This window comes from Macrobrachium nipponense, chromosome 24 (assembly GCF_015104395.2).
Source record: "Macrobrachium nipponense isolate FS-2020 chromosome 24, ASM1510439v2, whole genome shotgun sequence".
NCBI classification, from domain to species: domain Eukaryota; kingdom Metazoa; phylum Arthropoda; class Malacostraca; order Decapoda; family Palaemonidae; genus Macrobrachium; species Macrobrachium nipponense.
The window spans coordinates 35,018,795-35,038,794 of NC_061091.1; the positions used below are offsets into that span (position 1 = coordinate 35,018,795).

The window sequence follows — 20,000 nt, forward strand, 5'->3', positions numbered from 1 at the left end:
CATATTCAAACATTAAAAAACACTATTAGAATGAATACTGCTCAATATGTGAGGTTTACTTAAAAACTTTGCTTTTTGCTAAAAAACCAGAAAGCAGCACTTGAAGGAAAATTGACCATATAGCGATATATGGCATCTCAGCCACTCCGAAGGTCATGCATGGCATAGGTACACCATCCAGTCAGACTTTCCAACACAACAAAGACACATGACTATGCCCACTGTTCATTGAGGAATTGTTATGTAATAACTTTGATTTTCGATCACCTACCTCTTAAAGGTGCGTGCGGGTCGACCTCGACCCGGGCAATTCTCAGAAAAGGGGGGAAGCACTTGAGGCAGATGTAGGCAGGTCTGTATTTGGTCGCAGATTGTAGACGAGTGAATGTCTGCGGATCGATCACACCCAGATTTGAAACGGGCAATAATTTATGGGAAAAAAATGTTTTTCGAAATACGCCTCCAGTCGCACACAACCCGTCGCACCTTTTTAGGGTTAAGGGTAAACCAGCATCCCATTCTCTTCCTGACTCTGAACAATACTTTATCAGCATGCTTTTCAGTGTCTGGTGGAACCTTTCCAAGGCTCCTTGAGTTTCTGGATGTTAAACAGTTGATAACTGTTGTTTCACTCCTAACAAATTTATCACATCCTGGAATAATTTGGAAGTAAAATTTGACCCTCTATCACTTTGTACTATTTTGGATATACCAAACTGAGAAAAACTCCACAGCAACTACCTTTGCAGATATGTTGATAACAGTGATCGCCTCAGGATATCATGTCACAGGACACATTAATGTCAACAAATACTCATTTTCCTTCTTTGTCTTTGGCTTTGGTCCAACCATATCTATAATCACTTTGCTAAAGGGTTCTCCTCTAACTTCTATAGGTTGTAGGGGGTCTTTCTGAATGGTGTCATTCGGTTTCCCAGCTATCTGGCAGGTATGACACTCACAATAGAACCTGTTAACATCTTTGTGAAGTCCAGGCCAGAAAAAAATATTTCTTGATCTTCTCTACAGTATTCCTGATTCCCATATGTCCAAACTCATGAGCTACTGCTACCACTTGTTTCCTAAATGGATATGGAATCAATGTGATGATGTTCACCCCATACAGCATCTCCTGGTATATTTGCAGGTCTATGCTTCCTCATCAGCAAACCTTCCTTTAGATGATAACAGGTAGGAGTTTGTTGCATCTCTTCTTCATCAACAATTCTGAAGAACAAATCAGCTAATGCAGCTTCCTTCTTCTGCAAGTCATTTTCTTTTCTCTTGTCACTTGACCAACTTCAACGGTTGAGCTTTCAATATCTGCTAACTCAGCTACTGTAGTTTCACTACTATCTTCAGGAACACTGACTACTCGTAGTCTCTTCAGGAACAACAGGTTCTTCTTCTTCTTCAGAAATCTCCTTTTCGTCAGCACTAGGGGAAGCATTACTTCCCTGAAACAAATCTTCTAAGTTCAAACATCCTTCACTTGATCCTTCTTGGGTGTGTAGATCCTCAGTTTCTTCATTTACAGGTGTAATCCTCTTCATACTTCTGGTAGTTACACAACTAGGAAACAGGTGGGGGTTATTCTTCTCTAAATGTACCGAAGTAGTAATCCACAACAGTTTGTCTGTCATTACAGGACAAGGAATAAATGGCACAACACAAACTTTATTCCCCAACAGAACATATACACCTTCCACAGCCAGTGAGTCCTTCACAACAAAATCAACCTGTCAACAATTCACAGAGCAGGTGTAAGTGGCATATAGGAGTTACTTCTTCTCCTCCTATACCCTTCAAAATAACTGAATCTCCTGTGAGACTTTTCCAACTGAGGTTGAGCATCATGTACTACCACACTGTATTGCCTACCTTCAAAGATGTATGACTTAAAACCTCCTAACTGCCAAGCCCCTCACTGCTTAAGGTTACATTTCCAATGGTTGCTAAACACTCAGCTTGTTTAGTTTCAGTTAACTCTGGAGCCTGATTCTTTCCCACACTGCTCCTCGTAGTTTGTTTCACCTGGTCACCTTTCACTACTTGACCAACTGACTTAAGTGTCCTGCTCTTCCACACTTAAAGCAGACAATATTAGATTTCTGTAATTGTCTTGAAAATTGGATGAGGATTTCGCATTAGCTAGCTGATGTGTATTACCTCGTGTATTCTTGGTAGTATCACAAATAGGTTTCCCATTAAATTTGTTCCTGAAACTTGGATGAGACTCAAAACCTTGGCGTTGTTGATTCTGGTACTTGACGTAATTGTGTTTACTACTAATTATATTGTAATCTTCACTCAATGAAGCAGCCTTGTCAAGTTTCTTAACATCTCTCTCTCTCTCTCACATAGGCTCTAATATGTTCAGGAATTCCCCTAATATATTGTTCAAGAACAACTAATTCTAACTCATATCAAAAGCTTAAACTTTAGCAGCCGCTAACCATCGTTTAAAACACCTTTTCACTTGAAATATTTAATCTAAGAAGGTTACCTTCTTATCTTTTCTTAAATTTCTAAATCTTTCATTGTATAGTATACTATGGGGTCATCTGGTAAACTTTTAGCACATTGTGATCAAGTACCTTCTAGACTTTACACTATTCAGCTGTTAAGGTTAAATAAGCACTTCTCCCTTTACCAACGAAGACACTTTGTAACAAAACTGGCCATCCCATACCTGAAACCACTTTCTCAAAGTGATGAAAGAACTTATCTGGAGCTTCTTCAGTATACTTGGGGCTTAACTTCTACACTCTTACTATATCAAATACAGTGTCTTGATTACCTTGGTTAGGGTTAGACAGTGTCACAGGTAATGTGGATCTAGCTCTTATCAATTCCATTTCGCTTTCAAACCTTATTCTTTCTCTTTCTTCTTCTTCTGCTTTTTATTCTTCTCTTTCTCTTCTTTCTTGTTTTTCCCTGTCTACTCTTTCTCTTTTAGCCTGCATTTTCAGCTTAATCAAACTTTCTTCTGCTTCAATGCATCTAAGCTCTAACTCTGCATCACTTCTCTCTTTCGTTTCTTCTGGCTTATTTATAAGATTAGCCTGTGCTACATTCAACAGCTCTTGAGCTAATTCTAACTTATCTTTATCAGTTTTTCTATCAGTCTATCAATGTTTCCATAGCAATACATCTTATTTGTACCTTTACCATACTACTATACACATAACCACCAATTGTTACTGCTAAAGCGTGGTTTTCAGATAACACTTGGATGGAAGGAGCTGTTAAAAATTCCTGAACATTGAACTGAGCCATTTTCTCTAAGTTATCAACTAACAATTCAATAAAATAAATGCAAAAACAAACAACTATATATGGTCACTCTCCTAACAAAATACATCCCTAACTCCTCGGTGGATGAGTGGTTTTTGCGCTCGGCTGCCAATCCCGGTTCGGACAACGCGGAATCAGAGGAATTTATTTCTGGTGGTAGAAATTTATTTCTCAATACAGTGTGGTTCGGATCCCACAATAAGCTGTAGGTCCCGTTGCTGGGTGGCCAATTGGTTCCTAGCCACGTAAAAATATCTAATCCTTCGGGCCAGCCCTAGGAGAGCTAATAATCAGCTCAGTGGTCTGGTAAAACTAAGATATATTTAACTTTATAACCACAGTGTCTGGGCACAAGTTAAACCAGAGACGAATCGTTCAAATACACTTTCCAGTGAAAATTGATTTCCTCACACCAGCCAGACACTTGTATTTTCATCTCAGATAAAATACGACAGTAATCCCTTAAAAAACTTATTAATCATGCAAGAAATCAGAATAAGTTTATTAAACAGGTGTGAGGTAATCTGATAAGAAATTGAATTAATTAAAGGGCATCACTCCATCAACAACTTTAAAAGTCTAATTATTTCCCTGGTTCTAACTCACTTCAACAAAGTTGAAGAAAAACAACTCAATTACCACTCAATATTTCTACCTTAACAAAATTAAATATGCTGGTGAAAAAAATAAAATACTCATAAAAATTTTAAATACAAAAATTTATTATTAAACTAAAAATTCATACGTGAAATTCACAATCTCAGGGAAGTATACTATAACTTGAAAACAACACAAGGTCTGTTAATTCTGAAATTTATTATTAAGTAAAATTAAATCAAAATTAATTTATCACTAAAATAAAAAAAATGAATTATTCAAGTAAAATTCAAAGTGTTAAGTAACTATTAAAATTTGAAAAGAATTATAAGGAAATGCAAAGTGTTAAAGTCAATTAAATATGTAATGATTGATTAATGGAAACATTTAAGTTAATCAATCAAATTATGAATTTAAATGTAAACACAGAAAAAGGTGGAAAATACCAAATGCAAAAACTCTAAGAAAACAGTAATCACACGGAATAAAAAAAAACACTCTTTAAATAGAAGAAAAACAGGATGAATACACAAAATAAATCGCCAACACAAAAATGTGAAATAATGAAAAATCTTTCCCGTAAATAACCAAGGAACTTTCAGTATTTCAAGTACTTGTAAGGTTTAAGTTTAGTAAGCTGACCTTATTAAAAAACTCTTACCTTGGTACCAACTTCAAAGGCCTGTTACCGAAATCTTCAGTAAACACTTACACATGAGGCGCCTGTTCAGATTCCACAAATAAGCACTGAGGAATTAAATAAATCTAACATTTACGAGTGACCAACCACTAAGTATAAAATCTTTACGCTAATGTAAATCAAAATTCTCTCGTATGGGAGAGAGAGAGAGAGAGAGAGAGAGAGAGAGCGAAGACTGAGAGGCAAGGAAGAGAGAAGACGAGAGAGAGAGAGAGAGAGAGAGAGAGAGAGAGAGGACCAACTCGCTCTTCGTGAAACAGCTATTATCCTAAAAATTCTCCTTCAGAACAATAAATAGAGCAAAAGTGATATTACAATCATAAATAATATTTATTAATACATGATTTGATACAATAAAAGTCTCTTAAAACGAAAGGAATTACTATAGAATTTTCTCCAATGAAATTAATGCTGTCATTTATGTGGGTGACATCACAAACTTTTCCATTTCATATTTAAAGTATTTACTAGCCAACAAATTTTCTTTTGACAAATCAAGAGATATAAGAGTTAATTTATCAGCAATATTAAACAGTTTAATACGAAAAAATCTCTAACTACTAAAATGAAATGAAAAGTTTATGCAGAATCCTTTTCGAACGATCTTACGAAAGATGATGCAACCTTACGTGACTTGTGGACAAAGACGAATAAGTTTAAGACAGTCATGTGTTTAAGTCATGTTTTTTCGTGAATTCTGAACACACATTATTAGGACATATTAACTCTAAGCAAAAATAATATTATATCTGAAAATATTGTAAACACATTTACAAAATTTCATACTATTACTGAGGGAAGATATGCGTTGCGAGAGCAACAGCCTAAAAGATATATATATATATATATATATATATATATATATATATATATATATATATATATATATATATATATATATATATATATATATATATATATATATATATATATATATATATATATATATATATATATATGTGTGTGTGTGTGTGTGTGTGTGTGTGTGTGTATATATATAACACACATATATATATATATATATATATATATATATATATATATATATATATATATATATATATATATATATATAGAGAGAGAGAGAGAGAGAGAGAGAGAGGAGAGAGAGAGAGAGAGAGAGAGAGAGTTTGCCCGTGTGTATTTTATGAGGGAGAGAGAAAGTGCGTCTATGTATTTGATAGATGAATTCATTTTACTGTTTTAACCAAAGCTACATTGTGTCCGAATTAGTGAATCTTCATAATGCGTGGCTTAACTTGCATGGCCTGATGGTCTTCAATCCTTTGGGTCTTCAAGTTCGGTGTTATGTATTTCTTTCTCGAAACCATTTGCTTGCGAATGAGCCGAGGCAGAGTTGGTTACAAAACCTGAAAAAGGAATTAATACTATTATATATTATCGCATGTTATCATTATCATCATTATATTAAACATTCCTTTGATTAGCCTTAAAACAATTTTGTGATGTACTATTTTAATTACCGGGACGGAAAACAAGTTGCGATGAAATAGACTAAATTATTTATCATTGGTATAGGTATTATAAATTTCTGGATTCTGTGAGTAAATTTCTTAATAAGAGAAATGGAGTACAAAGCACTAAGAAAGTTAAAGGGTAGTTGATCTAACCTTTTCCGAAAAATTCTGGCGATCCGAGTTGTGGATGGAGAAGTTAAAGTGCTTTTTGATATCCTTTCTCTTATTCAGAAAATTTCACAGATTATTGACACGACAGTAAATTAAGATATTTTCTACATGTAATCAGAATTTGCACATATGGAATCCTGTATCTCAAGCCAGTCAGTTAAATATGACTGTTACAGGAGTGGTAGTCAGCTATCTTTCCTAGACACTGCAACCCCAGGAAGCACCATTAGCTCGTGATTTTAGTGTGCTATATCTCAAAGCAGATTGGCCCATGCCAGATGCTTATCATCTCATTGGTGGTAGAAATGGCCCCTAAGAGAGGTTGGTAAGAACCACGTAATTTAGGCCACTAGCAGTCAGCAATTGGGCATGCACTCCTAAAAAGTCCCAATTGTTATAGATACAAATAGAAAGTGCCACATAGAAGAAGAGTCAAATGCCTCTTATTTTTTTTCTTTGGGGGGTTGGGGGAGACAACAACAACAACACTTTATAACTTTTGCAACATTAGCATTCTCATCATTATGCTTGTTGGGAAATTTTCTAAATGGTTGAGGCCATCGAATATGCAGCCCCTCGTCCAGTATATTTTAGAAAAGTATCAAAATATAAACTCATAAGGTATAGAATGTCGGCTGTTATGATACACAGGAGAAATGAATGGCGGCCAAATATTACAAGGAGAGAAACCTAGATTCCTTAGTGCTCTCCGAAACCAAAGTAAAGTACCAGGATATGGGTGAGAGATGTAGAGCTAGGATGGGGTAAATAACCTCGATGTCTTGAAGACGTATGATGGTTGATCATTGTGTTGTATTATATTAAGGCTAATAGCTGATACTGGGATTTAAAAGCAAATATTATGGGGAATGGTAAAATGAGAAATATATGCAAAATCAGTGAGGAAACTGCCGATGCTTTGGAATAGAACTAGATCGTCTTAGAAGAAGTGCTCAGAACAAGAGGAAGAAGGGCAAGGTAAATGAGGAGTAAATTGTAAAATAGGTTTTACGTGTTTTCCTTATAGAGTTCCACATTTCCGCGGAGGAGAACATCAATCTTTCATAGCACGAAACACTTAAATTTTTCTGTAAGGGAAACAAGGCAAGTGTGGTAAATACGTACGATTTTGACATGGTTATCAAGGAGCCGAATTAGGTTGGCACCGCACAACAAAGCTTTCTGGATGGCTAAAGTGAAATTGCAAATGAAACAGTTTACACTGCTCTCGTTTCACAAAGAGAATTCGTTGCTTTGTCTATGGCAAATGAGGCCGTTCGTTGGATCAATACTGAAACAGGGGGATTTGGTATAATTCATTTTGGCATTGATATACTGTTTAATTGAAAAATGAATTCTTTGGGTGAGTAGGTAACAGAAGGCATCTGAGTCATTTGGACAGATTTAGCAATAGATTGACCAAATTGATTTAATTAACAAATACATTTGTGCATCCGACGATCGCATATAGCCTTTCCCTTTACGTTATGCTTCTCACTTAATTTTCAAATAACAAGTATTAGTTTGAAAAAGCTTGAAACATTAATCCAGAACTGAATTGATCGTCTGTTCCTCACGTCGTCAAAAAGGAATTCCCCAGTGAATATCGAACAATATCATTTGAAGTCAGAAATGTTAAAGTCATTTTTTCGGGTTTAAATGACATCGCTAAGACAACAGACCTGCTTCGACATTGAGTATTTAATAGGAAAAGACAAACGAGGTTTTATTTGTTTTTCAAATAAGCATTAGTGCGATTGATCTTCAGAGTGGAAGACTTCGGAGAAAGCAATTTTCTCAACAAAAACAAAAAGTTGAATATATGATGATGAAACTACCAATATTTGTCCATTGCCGTGAAAGCAGACATCTAAAAAAGAGCCAGGTAGAACTGGAATGGTATTCGCTGTCCCGACATTTCCGCTTCCACAGAATATAAGATTTGAAAAGGAAAGGAAGCCTTTTCATTTCTCGCCTTTCCTTTTTTCATAACCTCGTCGTCACCAGGATATGGCAGCTCACCAGAAGTTATTCATTGAATATAAAAACTTTAAGCATCAAAGGTTGCACTAATTGGGTTTTCTCTGCCCGTATATGAGATCTCCTTTGCCAGGATTTCTATTATTCCCATCATTCTTCATTTCCTTATGACAAAGCTCAAATCTATTCAAGATTCTTAGAAGCTCGGAAGGTCGAATTCCCTCCACTAATCTCTCTCTCTCTCTCTCTCTCTCTCTCTCTCTCTCTCTCTCTCTCTCTCTCTCTCTCTATATATATATATATATATATATATATATATATATATATATATATATATATATATATATATATATATATATATATATATATATATATATATATATATATGTATACATATATATATATATATATATATATATATATATATATATATATATATATATATATATGACGGGACCTCTTTTGACCCTAACCTCCATTGACGTGTTAATATTTTTCTGATATGTGGTTGTATGTAAATATAGTTGAGTTAAACCTGAGTGTTTACTTGATTATTCTTATTCTGAAGAGGGCCATCAGCCGTAACATGCATTGGATTCTTACTTTATCCAAGGCCATAGCCAGATTGCATAATTTTTTCCATACATATATATATATATATATATATATATATATATATATATATATATATATATATATATATATACGTATATGTATACGGGAAAAATATTTTTTCTATATATATATATATATATATATACGTATATATATATATATATATATAATATATATATATATATATATATATAATACGTATAACATATATATATATATATATATATATATATATATACATATATTATATATAGTATATATATATATATATATATATATTTATACGGAAAAATTATTATATATATATATATATATATAATATATATATATATATATATATATATATATGTGTGTGTGTGTGTGTGTGTGTGTGTGTGTGTGTGTGCATGTGTTACCGAGCTTCTAGTCTCAAAAGAAAAAGAAAAATATATGTTGGTAGCAATGACCTTATAGCAGCAAGGCACTGGGGTGACATTCTCTCTCTCTCTCTCTCAATCAATCTCACACAATTACCTAAGGTAAATAAATCAGATTCGTGAGCTACAAAAATATATTTATCTAAGAACAAAAGGATTAACTGAATAAATCAGGTTCTTAACAAAATGATTACCTGGAAAAGTCAAAATCAAAAATCCATATAACTCAAATAACCTCGTTGATTCGAACATAAACCCGTCCCCAACCAACATTCTCTACAATAACTAAGATTAGTTTAGTCATAACATAAGCAACTAGAACAGTCATGGTACAGTCTTATAAGTAACACCATCCCATCAGGGGAAAACTCCATTCTTCCCGGTTTTCGAGGACTTGAGATGAGAAACCAGAAACGTCTAGAATTAAGAAGGATCGCACACAGATAAATGGAAAATAAACTAAAATGAGATAAATTAAAAAGTCATATGGAAAAGGCCATCTCTGAAATTAAGGTTTAATATATAAAGGACAAAGCCACACTTGGGCTTAAAAGTATTCTTACCCATTCTAGCTGTGAACGCAATCACTAAACACAATCAAGACATAAGGACTGCTTCTAAGATCCTAGTTATCTTACTCTCCCATTATGTAGGGGAACAGCTCGCTCGTACACGAACACGAATTTACTCACAAGAGACTCCCCAAATTGTCGTCATACATTCTTCACAAGTTCATTACACTAGATTAGAAAGTGACGTCATAACAGCTCATTATCATGCCCATAAAATCCACTCAAAACCAGATTCTTGCTTCCACCTTTGCACGGGCATAAGACGTGGTCTATTCTGCTTAGGCAGCAACTTCCAACTGGTGCCACCAAGGAGATTGCGCCAACATTTTCGGAGCTGACGCTGAATCTTGTCCTTTTAAGATCTCTGTTTCCACGGAGAGTCAAAATGATGAAATCTATTATTTCAAAGAATGTCATTGCTCATCAATTGCTCTCATCCGTTCACACCCAACCTCGCATCTGTGAGAATGAAAAACAGGAAATAACTAAGTATTATAACGGCACTAAAGGTGGTGTAGACACATTTCATCATACCTACTCAATGTATTCAACCAGCAGGAAAACAAAGTGATGGCCCATTTCTCTATTTTATGGCATTATTAATGCTGCCGTCATCAATGCCTTTGTGATATACTCTAAGATTAGTGCAAAACATGACAGGAAACAAATGGAATGCTGTGAATTCAAGAAGTCATTGGCTATAGAACTCATCAAACCATGAAATGCTATCATTTATGGGCCAGCAGCATAGTATTCAGAATACCAAAACTGTCATCTCTGAGTTCAACATCCCCCCCGCAAACTTCAACTGAGCTGACAACAAAGAAGAGATGAGGACTGTGTATAGTGAAAAGGGACAGAAAAACAAAGTACCAGTGCATCTCCTGCAAGAAACCTGTGTGTCTGTGTGTCTGGAGTACTCATCTGCCCTCGGCACGAACTGCAACTAAACCAGGGTAAGAGCATTTTTAGTGTACTGTAGACTGTCAGGATTATCATATTTGACAAAAACTGTCTTTATAATGAGGACTTTACAGGATATATACCCAACAACAAAAGTGCTGCCCGTATCCTAGCAGCACTTCTGTTGGCGACTATTTTGTAGCATAAATTTGTTCCTCATATTTGTTGTCCTCGTTTTCAGAACTGGCTGGACAATTTGCAGTGGGGTCTCCACACCACGAAGACCCATCATCCTACTAGGTCTGACAGCAGTACCAGTATCACTGTCTTCTTCAGTTTCCAGGGGGGTGTGGGCGAGGTGGTGTAACAAGAAGTGGTATTTTTTAGTTATCTTTAAAAATATTTCTCAAAATTACAAAAGATAAGTTAATTTTCAGTTTATTTTCATCAATAGTTAGTTAAATAGTCAAATAAAGATTTACAGTTGTCAAGTGTTCATTGAAATAAACACAAGTATTTTATTTTTATTTAATTCCTCTTCGGGTCTGTGAGACCCAGGTCTACTGTTTATGGTAAGATCCTGGAGGTCTACCATTCTAGGATTAACAAAGTTAATCCTCAAAGGGATGGGTGAGTGATTTGTAGGGGTGAACTCTTCCTGTACTTTAGTAATGCCAATGATGACTATTTTACACCAAATACTTTATGTCTACAGAAGATGAAATGGGATGAAAAAAGGTTTCCCTCGTTACACCTTCCTGACCTAAATGGCATCCACACCCTAAAACGGGTTGGAATGGCTGATAATCGCAATCGAATCAGACAAATAAACTCATTCAACAACCTTTTAGCTGATAATCTTATAAAATTGAAACAGATATGAAAGATTTTGCAACACTTCAAGTATATAGAAATAAAATAAAAAATGTCGATTACTTTACTCACATAAGTTGTTTAGCTGCTAGATAACATAACAATAGAATATTAATTAAAATAACAGCAGCATACAATAAATAACATCAGTGATTAATTTGTAACAATAATAAACTTTAAACTAAAAGGTTAATATGGTTAACTTAACTTTATCATGCACTGTATTTTAATAATACTCTATATCACAAGGTCATGCTATTAGTTGGCCTTGAAGAGGCAGTATAAAACGTTTGTGGTCTTGTTAGGTGATGCCAGCATTCTATTACAAGCGACATCTCTTTGGCATAAGGGCATCGCAAATAATAAAAGCCAGACATGAAATAATTATACCAATTATACAGTACGTAATGTATTTGAGCTAAAGGCTCATGAATTAACCAAGAAAGGGAAAAAATCAAAAGAAAGAAGTATCTTACCCCTTTTTTGAATCGCTTATTTGATAAGGTAATAACGTTGTACTTAAACTATATTATGTGTCATATCAAGGCACTGACTGTTACACGTGCCAGGTGCCACTGTTAAAATTACATGAAAATTAACACTAGGTTGCTACCGATGTGGTTTTTAAAACATGACTAAAATGGCAAACTCCACAGGTACACAAAATGAGAGAAAAGATATAGAGTCAAGGACCCGGGAATATTCAATTATACAAAGTAAGATTAAAATGAATGACCTAAAAATTAGTATAACAAGCAAAAGGCCGAATTAGTATGCTAAAACTTAATTGATAGCCTTTGTAGTAGCTATGCTTCTTCCTTATCCTTTGAAAGGGCACCAACTACGTATGAGAATGCCATGGGTGTGTTAACGGCAGTTCAGAGGGCTCTAAAACCCTGCCAGGTAAATCTGGCAATTGTTTGAAAGCATGTTCCACCTGAGGAGTGCTAGGCTTGTTATGCAGCGACAACGCTTCCACTTGAACAAGGAAAAATATGGTACTGTGCCAAATATAGTACTTCTTACTGTAAGCCAATTGAACTTTAGAACTATCTATCAAATGGCACTCTGCATTGGCAAGATCATGAATGAAAGAAAGATGCCTTAATAAGGTAAAAGGTGAAGAGATAAAAGATTACAAGCAGAGTCAATACAAAAATGATAAGAAGGAAGTAATAGAGGAAGAATGTGGCAAAACTTTTGTTGGGAATAATAGAGGGGTCCAAAAATTCTCCTTAAAATGGAGGTACTGTGCCAAGGACACTAGTGTGGAGAGTTTATCGACTCTCTCAGGTTACTTGGAGCTTCGATGCCATGTACCTTGGACCCCTTTGAGGAGGACCCAAGTCCGATGAAGATATATGATTGTCATCTGCTCCAGCTGCTGCGATAACAGGAACAGCAGTATTCTTTACCAGTCCATACACAAGTCTTTACTTAGAGACTTGTCAGTTGAAGATGGGGAAGAAGAGGAAGAGACTATTGTTGGTGCTGTCAATTCGCAAGTCGGGGTGACCGACTCAGGCATGGGTTGTGATCCCTCACCCTTGAGTGAACTTCTGCTGTGGTCATGAGAATCCGGGGGAGTTCCTGGGGGAATTGATTTGTCCTCTCTCACTGGTGTTGGTAGCACGACCAAACTGGGAGGTGAGAGGTGGCCTGGGCTGGAATCTCCGGGAAGGAGATCCGAGTTGCGCTCTGGCACTGGCGTTAATGTAGTCCCAGGCACCGGAAGAGGACCTGAAATGGGCTCAACTTCCATGATGGATGGAGTATGGCACTATACAGGGTGTTCAAACGGCACTGACAGTGATTTGAAGGCAGTTCTATGAGGACTTTTAGCACTTGTTGAAGCTTTTGAGGGGCTTGGTCCTTGGTTTGTCAAACATTAGGAGGGGCCTTAAAGTCTTGCCCTAGGACGATGTCATAACCTCCAGGAATATAAGTCTCTACTGCCAGTGTACATATATAACGCCTAGGATTTTTGATTAATAATATATTGCCAATGTGTTCCCTTTGACCTATGGAATGTGAAGAACAGAGTAGAGGCGACGACCCGAGAGTAGCTGACAATGAGTTTCTATGGATGGCGTGAGATAAAACTGCTTAGTTAGACAAGTCAATGTACTGAGTTCATGAACTCTTCTCAAAGTGCCTTTGTGAAACTGGTTGCGGCCAGAATTGTGAGGCGTTAACGAACTGTGTGTTCGTATGTGCGTGTGTGCCTCTTTCTGTTAAAAGTGTAACATACACAAGTCTATGGGGGTATTTTGATAGAGGCGTCTTCGAGAGAAAGGCAAGATGCCGTGGTGCTCACCGGGAGTTTTTTATTGAGTGTGAGAAATAGTCCGGTTGCATGGGTGAGTTAAAATTACTTTAGCCAAGGAGCAGCTTGTTGTCTGTTTGACATCTTTAAGAATATCTGATCTTTGATTTTGTTGCTAAACTTATGTGTACTTACCGGGATGTGTTCTGTATCTTTGAAACAGACGGTTCTGGCAATGGAGGGACAGGGAGTCCCAGAGGGGTGTAGACTTTTTGGTGACTGCATACAGTCAGACATTTTACTGTTGGGGTTTTAATAGAATTGATTCATTATTTATTCGCTGTTAATAAATGTTTATTTTGATGATGCAACTCTCTCATTTTCATTACCTGTTGGGGGGGGGGGGGGGGGGAGAATGGAGAGAAAGAGGCGGAGAGAGAGAGAGAGTGTCGGTGAGAGAGAGAGAGGTGTCGGTGAGAGAGAGAGAGAGAGAGAGAGGGTTCGCTTAGAGAGAGAGAGAGAGAGAGAGGCTGTGTGTATTAGTTTGCCTGACGTTCGGTTCGAGCTACACGTTTACCAAATGAAAAATGCGGGAATCTCCCCATTACAGGTTTTGGTGGCTAGCGGTTAAAAAGTGGTATAAAAGAGTTTTTTTTTATGCCTGGGTACGCCAATGAAGAGATAGGTGACCAGTTAGAAAATAAAGGGGTTATGGCTTAGCGATAATTTTCGAACGACAAAGCCTTTGTGGGATTGTGGAAAATTGTTAAATATGGAGGGGATTGTTAGTTTTCAGTTACTTAGTGAGAAAAAAGGAGAAATATCTATCCGGCCGGTAACAGAAAGGAGTGGGAAGGATTTCTATTAGAGTCATCAAATTTGCCCGTACCGAGATTCGCCGGGGCGTGAGAGCAACTCAGTCTGGTTTGTGAGTGAGAGTTGACAGGCGCCATCTCGCCGATCGCGTTTGCATTGTGCCGACGAGATTTACGTATTCTACGCGAATTCCGAGTTCTTTTGTTCCCATTATGGAATGGTGAATGTTAAAGAGTGTTATGTATGTTTTTTTAAAATAATTCAGTGGAATGGGATTGGTTTAAGAGGTCGAAAAATTTTTTTTCTTTGCCCATAGTAGCAGAAGTGACGTGTATTTCTTTATTCACGCATGTTATAAATAGACTTAGTATTCGTCTTTGTTTAATATGAGGGTTTGTATAAGATGTATTTTATACATGAACTGTGCTTAGATAAGCATATTTGGCTTGGAGACAAAAGCGGCATCTGAATTTTACGGGCTCAGCACATTGCAAGGGGAGTATGGCCTGCCTCGAGGGAGGGTATTGCGAGGGTACTGGCATGCCTCGGGGATTGCATGGAGATGGGTACTGGTGTATACCTTGTATACCTCAGGAGGTGTCCTCAGACACTGTTCAAGGGGAGATGGATACTACTGATGGGTACTACTGATGCATGCCTACGGGGGTGTATCACTTGACTGAGGAGTCTCGTCGCTTGACGGGGGTGGGGGAGTTTCAATGCTCATTGGGGGTAGAAACTTTTTTTTTCTCATTGGGGGGTGAACTCCTTTTTTTTTTCTTTGTGTCGGGGTGTTGGGGGATGAGTTTGCCCTTGACCATGAATTCCAATGCCAGGATATCAGCTGATTGATTAGTTGATGAAGTGAAACGCCCGTAGAGTCTTTCTTTTAGAAAAGAGATTTTTTTTCTTATTGGATGAAGAGAAAAGGAAATAGAAAGAGAAGTGAAATACATTGTATGGGTGTATGTTTTCCTTGTGCTTTCGAAGACACAAATATAATGGGGAGACACAGATTATTATTATTTTTTTTTATTGTGAGGGATTACTTTGAAATACCGATGATTGGTGTTGTGTCTGTGTGAGGTTCGGCAATGGTGTGTATGCTGGAGAAATTGTGTGTCATAAGGGTTCAGCAATACTGTTGTAAGCTATTTTGAATTTCACTCTTACTTGAGATCTTTGCAAGAGAACTGTTGCTATGGAGAGTTTTATTATTATTATTAATAATTGTTATACTTGAGATGTGTCACGGGAGGGTTGCTTAAGTTATAATTACATTACGGGAGACTTGTTTTACGAGAGATTTGAGATATTTCGTGGGAGATTATTTTATGAATATTACAGATAATTATTCATGGAGAATTATTACAATGATTAATGGGGAGAAGTCTTGTCTTAATTATTTGTTAAGTTTTTGTGACTTTGGAGAATATTTCAGTCATTCACGATGATGAGTTTTGCTGAATCTTGATGAATCTGGCTGAATCTTGGTGAATTGTGTTGAATCTTGCTGAACTTTTGCTGAATTTTGTGCTGAGTTTTGGAGAGTGGATAAGCATTAACATTGGTGATATTTTTTTTTTTTTTTGTACTGATACTGGTGATTTTGATAATAGCAATTTTTTGGTGATTTTGCTGATAGTGATACTTCTGATACTGATTTTTTATATACTAATACGTGGGTGCCGTAATGCTGTCAAGGGTGGTGAAATCTTTTTTTGAATTTGGGAGGAACTAACAACACATTGTTTTTGTTTTTTTTCCTTTTTTTATGAGTTCAGCAGATAATTGCTTGACATCTAGTGAGTTACGAGAGATAGTTAATAATGCCGTTGATTTTTCTTTTCTCCTTTTTTGGAAGTTAGCCATCGCTGACACAAGTTTTTTTTACCAAGGGTGAATTTGAATTTATTTTTTCTCTCCAGTTGGTGTGAATATTTTTTATTATCTCAGTTCGTGACTTACAGTCATTGTTCGGGAACGTGTTTGAGTTTCAGCTATTTGATGCTTCAGAGAAATACACAGGAGAATTTCTTGCACGTTTTGAATGCATACGTAATGGCACTACATTTTTTCTCTGGATATTTGTGTTCCAGAAATTGTGAGTTTTTTTTGCACAATACCTTTGATGTATTTGTGACAACTTTGTGAGAGATAGGAAACTTGGTTAAGTTTTCTAGTGGCCTATGTCGTAGTGCACATGGAGAAGTCTTGGCTAAGATACTGTGTATTTGGAATTCTGTTATAAGGAGTTGTGGCACATTGGTGATTTTTTCTAGAATTTTCTAGACAGTTTTATTTGCCGAGTTTTTGCCCTTTTTTAGCAGTTATACTAAATGGAGAGAGTTTTATAGTTTTTGACTATAACATTGAGTTATTCTCTGGAGAATTGGAGTTATAATTGGAGGTATATATTATTTTGGGGTTATAATTTGAGTATAATATTTTTTTATTGAGATATATTTTTGGCCATTTTGTGATATTTGCCAATGGTGATGACAGCTATGTTTAGTTCAATTATTTTGCAGCCATCTTTGTTGCAAGTGGAGACACATTTTTGAGGGCAATATTTGTGAGTGTGTGAGTTAGTTGCCTTGAGTGCACAATTTTTTTGGAGGTAGGATTTCATTTTTTTTTATATTCCTTCTTGGAGATATATTTTTTGGAGCCTTATTTTATTCCACATGGAGTATTGGGGAAATAGAGGTAAATATTTTGTATTTGCCGAAATAGAAGTGATTATTTTCTATTCTTGGAGTGGTGTCTTTTTTATTAACATGTGGCTATTGGAGAAATAAGAGAGGAATATATGTGGATGTGGTTATTAACCAAATGGAGGAAATATTTTTATAACCAGAGTGGTCTTATTATTAACCCTTTGATTACGCCTGGGATGAGATCTTACAGGTCCCCAGAACCCGGAGTTTTTCTGACGGGAGTCACCTGTAGTATGCTACCAGACGCACGAAAACGTAAACAATCATTGTAACAGCTCGTTTCTTTGTTGTTTTCCTACAAATTAACCTGTTTTAGTTTTATGATAATATTTTGATAGTAGTCATCCGTAATATAAATATAATATGTAATATGTAACATCACAAATAAAATAAACACATACATATGATTATATATCGGGGTTTACTGTGCCAGAGGTATGAGTACTTCACAAATTGCGGACGACACATTTTTTTTTTGTTTTTTTTCTTTTATTCATTTTGAATCCCCGAAACACATCTACAGCACAGTTGAATATTAGTGTTAATAGTTATTTGCATATCCGGCCAGAAAAACTAATCATGAAACTATTGATCATTTTATGTTTCTGCTTACAAAATTGAGATTTATTATTTTTGAGAGAGAGAGAGAGAGAGAGAGAGAGAGAGAGAGAGAGAGAGAGAGAGAGAGAGAGAGAGAGAGATTACCTAAGATACACACCCTCTAATTGTTCAACAATAACTCCAATAGGCGCAATTACAATAAGGTTGTAAATGAGGACATCACTGATTATATATTAACCCCATTCTGGAATGATATTCATAGCAATAAAAAAGTAACCAGTCGACAAGAAATACTATACGTAGTTTTAGAAATTATGATTATGAACGCTTTGGGAGCTCTTATAGAAAGACTAGCATGGAATTTGTCTCTTGTCTCGATTTTACATTCAGACGTACACTTAGACTCATAAAACTCTTGACTATGGGAGATTTACGAATATATTTAGTGCTTTATGTCAATCATGCTTTATATTTCAACGATATAGAATAACTTCTAATACCTATTATACATTCTTGGAAATAAATAGGAATTTTATCTATTCAAGATTACATTTTTTTAGATGTATGTAGGAATTCTTCTCAGATATTTAACATTATTTGTTACACCATTATTCTAAGACTACTATTTTGAAAAAATAAAAAAAATAAAAACTATCTCGACACTTCCATGATAATGAGAATACCGTTTCTTACCGGGAAAGTGTTTATGTGAGAGAGAGAGAGAGAGAGAGAGAGAGAGAGAGAGAGAGAGAGAGAGAGAGAGAGAATACCGTGTTAACTTACCAGGAAAAGTGTTATGTGAGAGAGAGAGAGAGAGACGAGAGACGAGAGAGAGAGAGAGAGAGAGAGAATACCGTGTTACTTACGGGAAAGTGTGTGTGAGAGAGAGAGAGAGAGAGAGAGAGAGAGAGAAGCTGCTGCCAAATAATAAATGAACACTAAGAAAAATTAGAATATCTTTTTGTGCCATATAAAAAGGTAAATCATTTAAATGGGACCAGGTTAAATGAATAAAAGGAGACATAATAATTTTGTTCCCCCAAAGAAACCTCTCCATCACCTGTGGAAAATTATTCAGCAGATTATACGTTTGCTGTCTACAAGTGGTGAATTCTTTTGTTATTTTTGGCCTAAGCAGTAAAGGTTATTGCAAAAAGGACTACTAGACATCCTAAACAAGTGTCTGTCGTCAGAAATTTTCCCAATGTTTTATATTCATCTATTTCCTATTCGCCTTTCATACCTTGTCTCCGTATTCCGAATGAGAAAAAGAGAAACAACCCTAGGGCATGAAGCGAATATTAGTCCTGGTCCCACACAAAAGGTACGCGCGCTGCATGGGTCCGTATAAGTACTCGCTCCAGACGGGATTATTCATAGCCTAAAGGAATCCTTACCAATAACACCCGGCCCCAACGTTTCCTGCGTTGCTAATCACTTTTATCACAAGTGGAGGAAACTGAGTTAATTTCTTTACTGGAACAGTAACAAAAAAAAAAAAAAAAAAAAAAAAAAAAAAAAATAGTAAATTATATACCCAAACACGCACGCACAAACACACACAAAATTGCGCGCGCACGCAGGCACACACACACACACACACACCCACACACACACACACACACACATATATATATATATATATATATATATATATATATATATATATATATGTATGTATATAAGAATATGGACATTTGGTCGGTGACAATCGTATATGCATTGCGCAATGTAGCAGGTGACGGTCGACGCAAGGTAGTATTTGAGATGCCGGAATCCTTTTGATGAAAATGACTCGGTTGTTGTTTTCTGCTCTCGTTTACCTGCCACCTGCGTTGAGTTTTATAGTACCGGAACGCTGGAATACTACCTTGTTGGGAATAGCGCCTGGGATTACCCTGTTATCCCTCTGACAGATTCCAATTCATTGTTTGATAGATGATAGCGGTCAAAAGTCAGGGGAAAGTGGAAATCGTATTAGCAGCCGGTGATAAAGGAAGATTCCAAAAGCCGCCATTGTCAATGAAAGATGGAA

General features: G+C 36.1%; 1 pseudogene; it reads left to right on the plus strand.

Moving 5' to 3' along the window:
• Positions 1 to 15,185: 15,185 nt before the first annotated feature.
• Positions 15,186 to 20,000, plus strand: part of LOC135202753 (uncharacterized) — a 33,215-nt pseudogene continuing 28,400 nt past the window's right edge.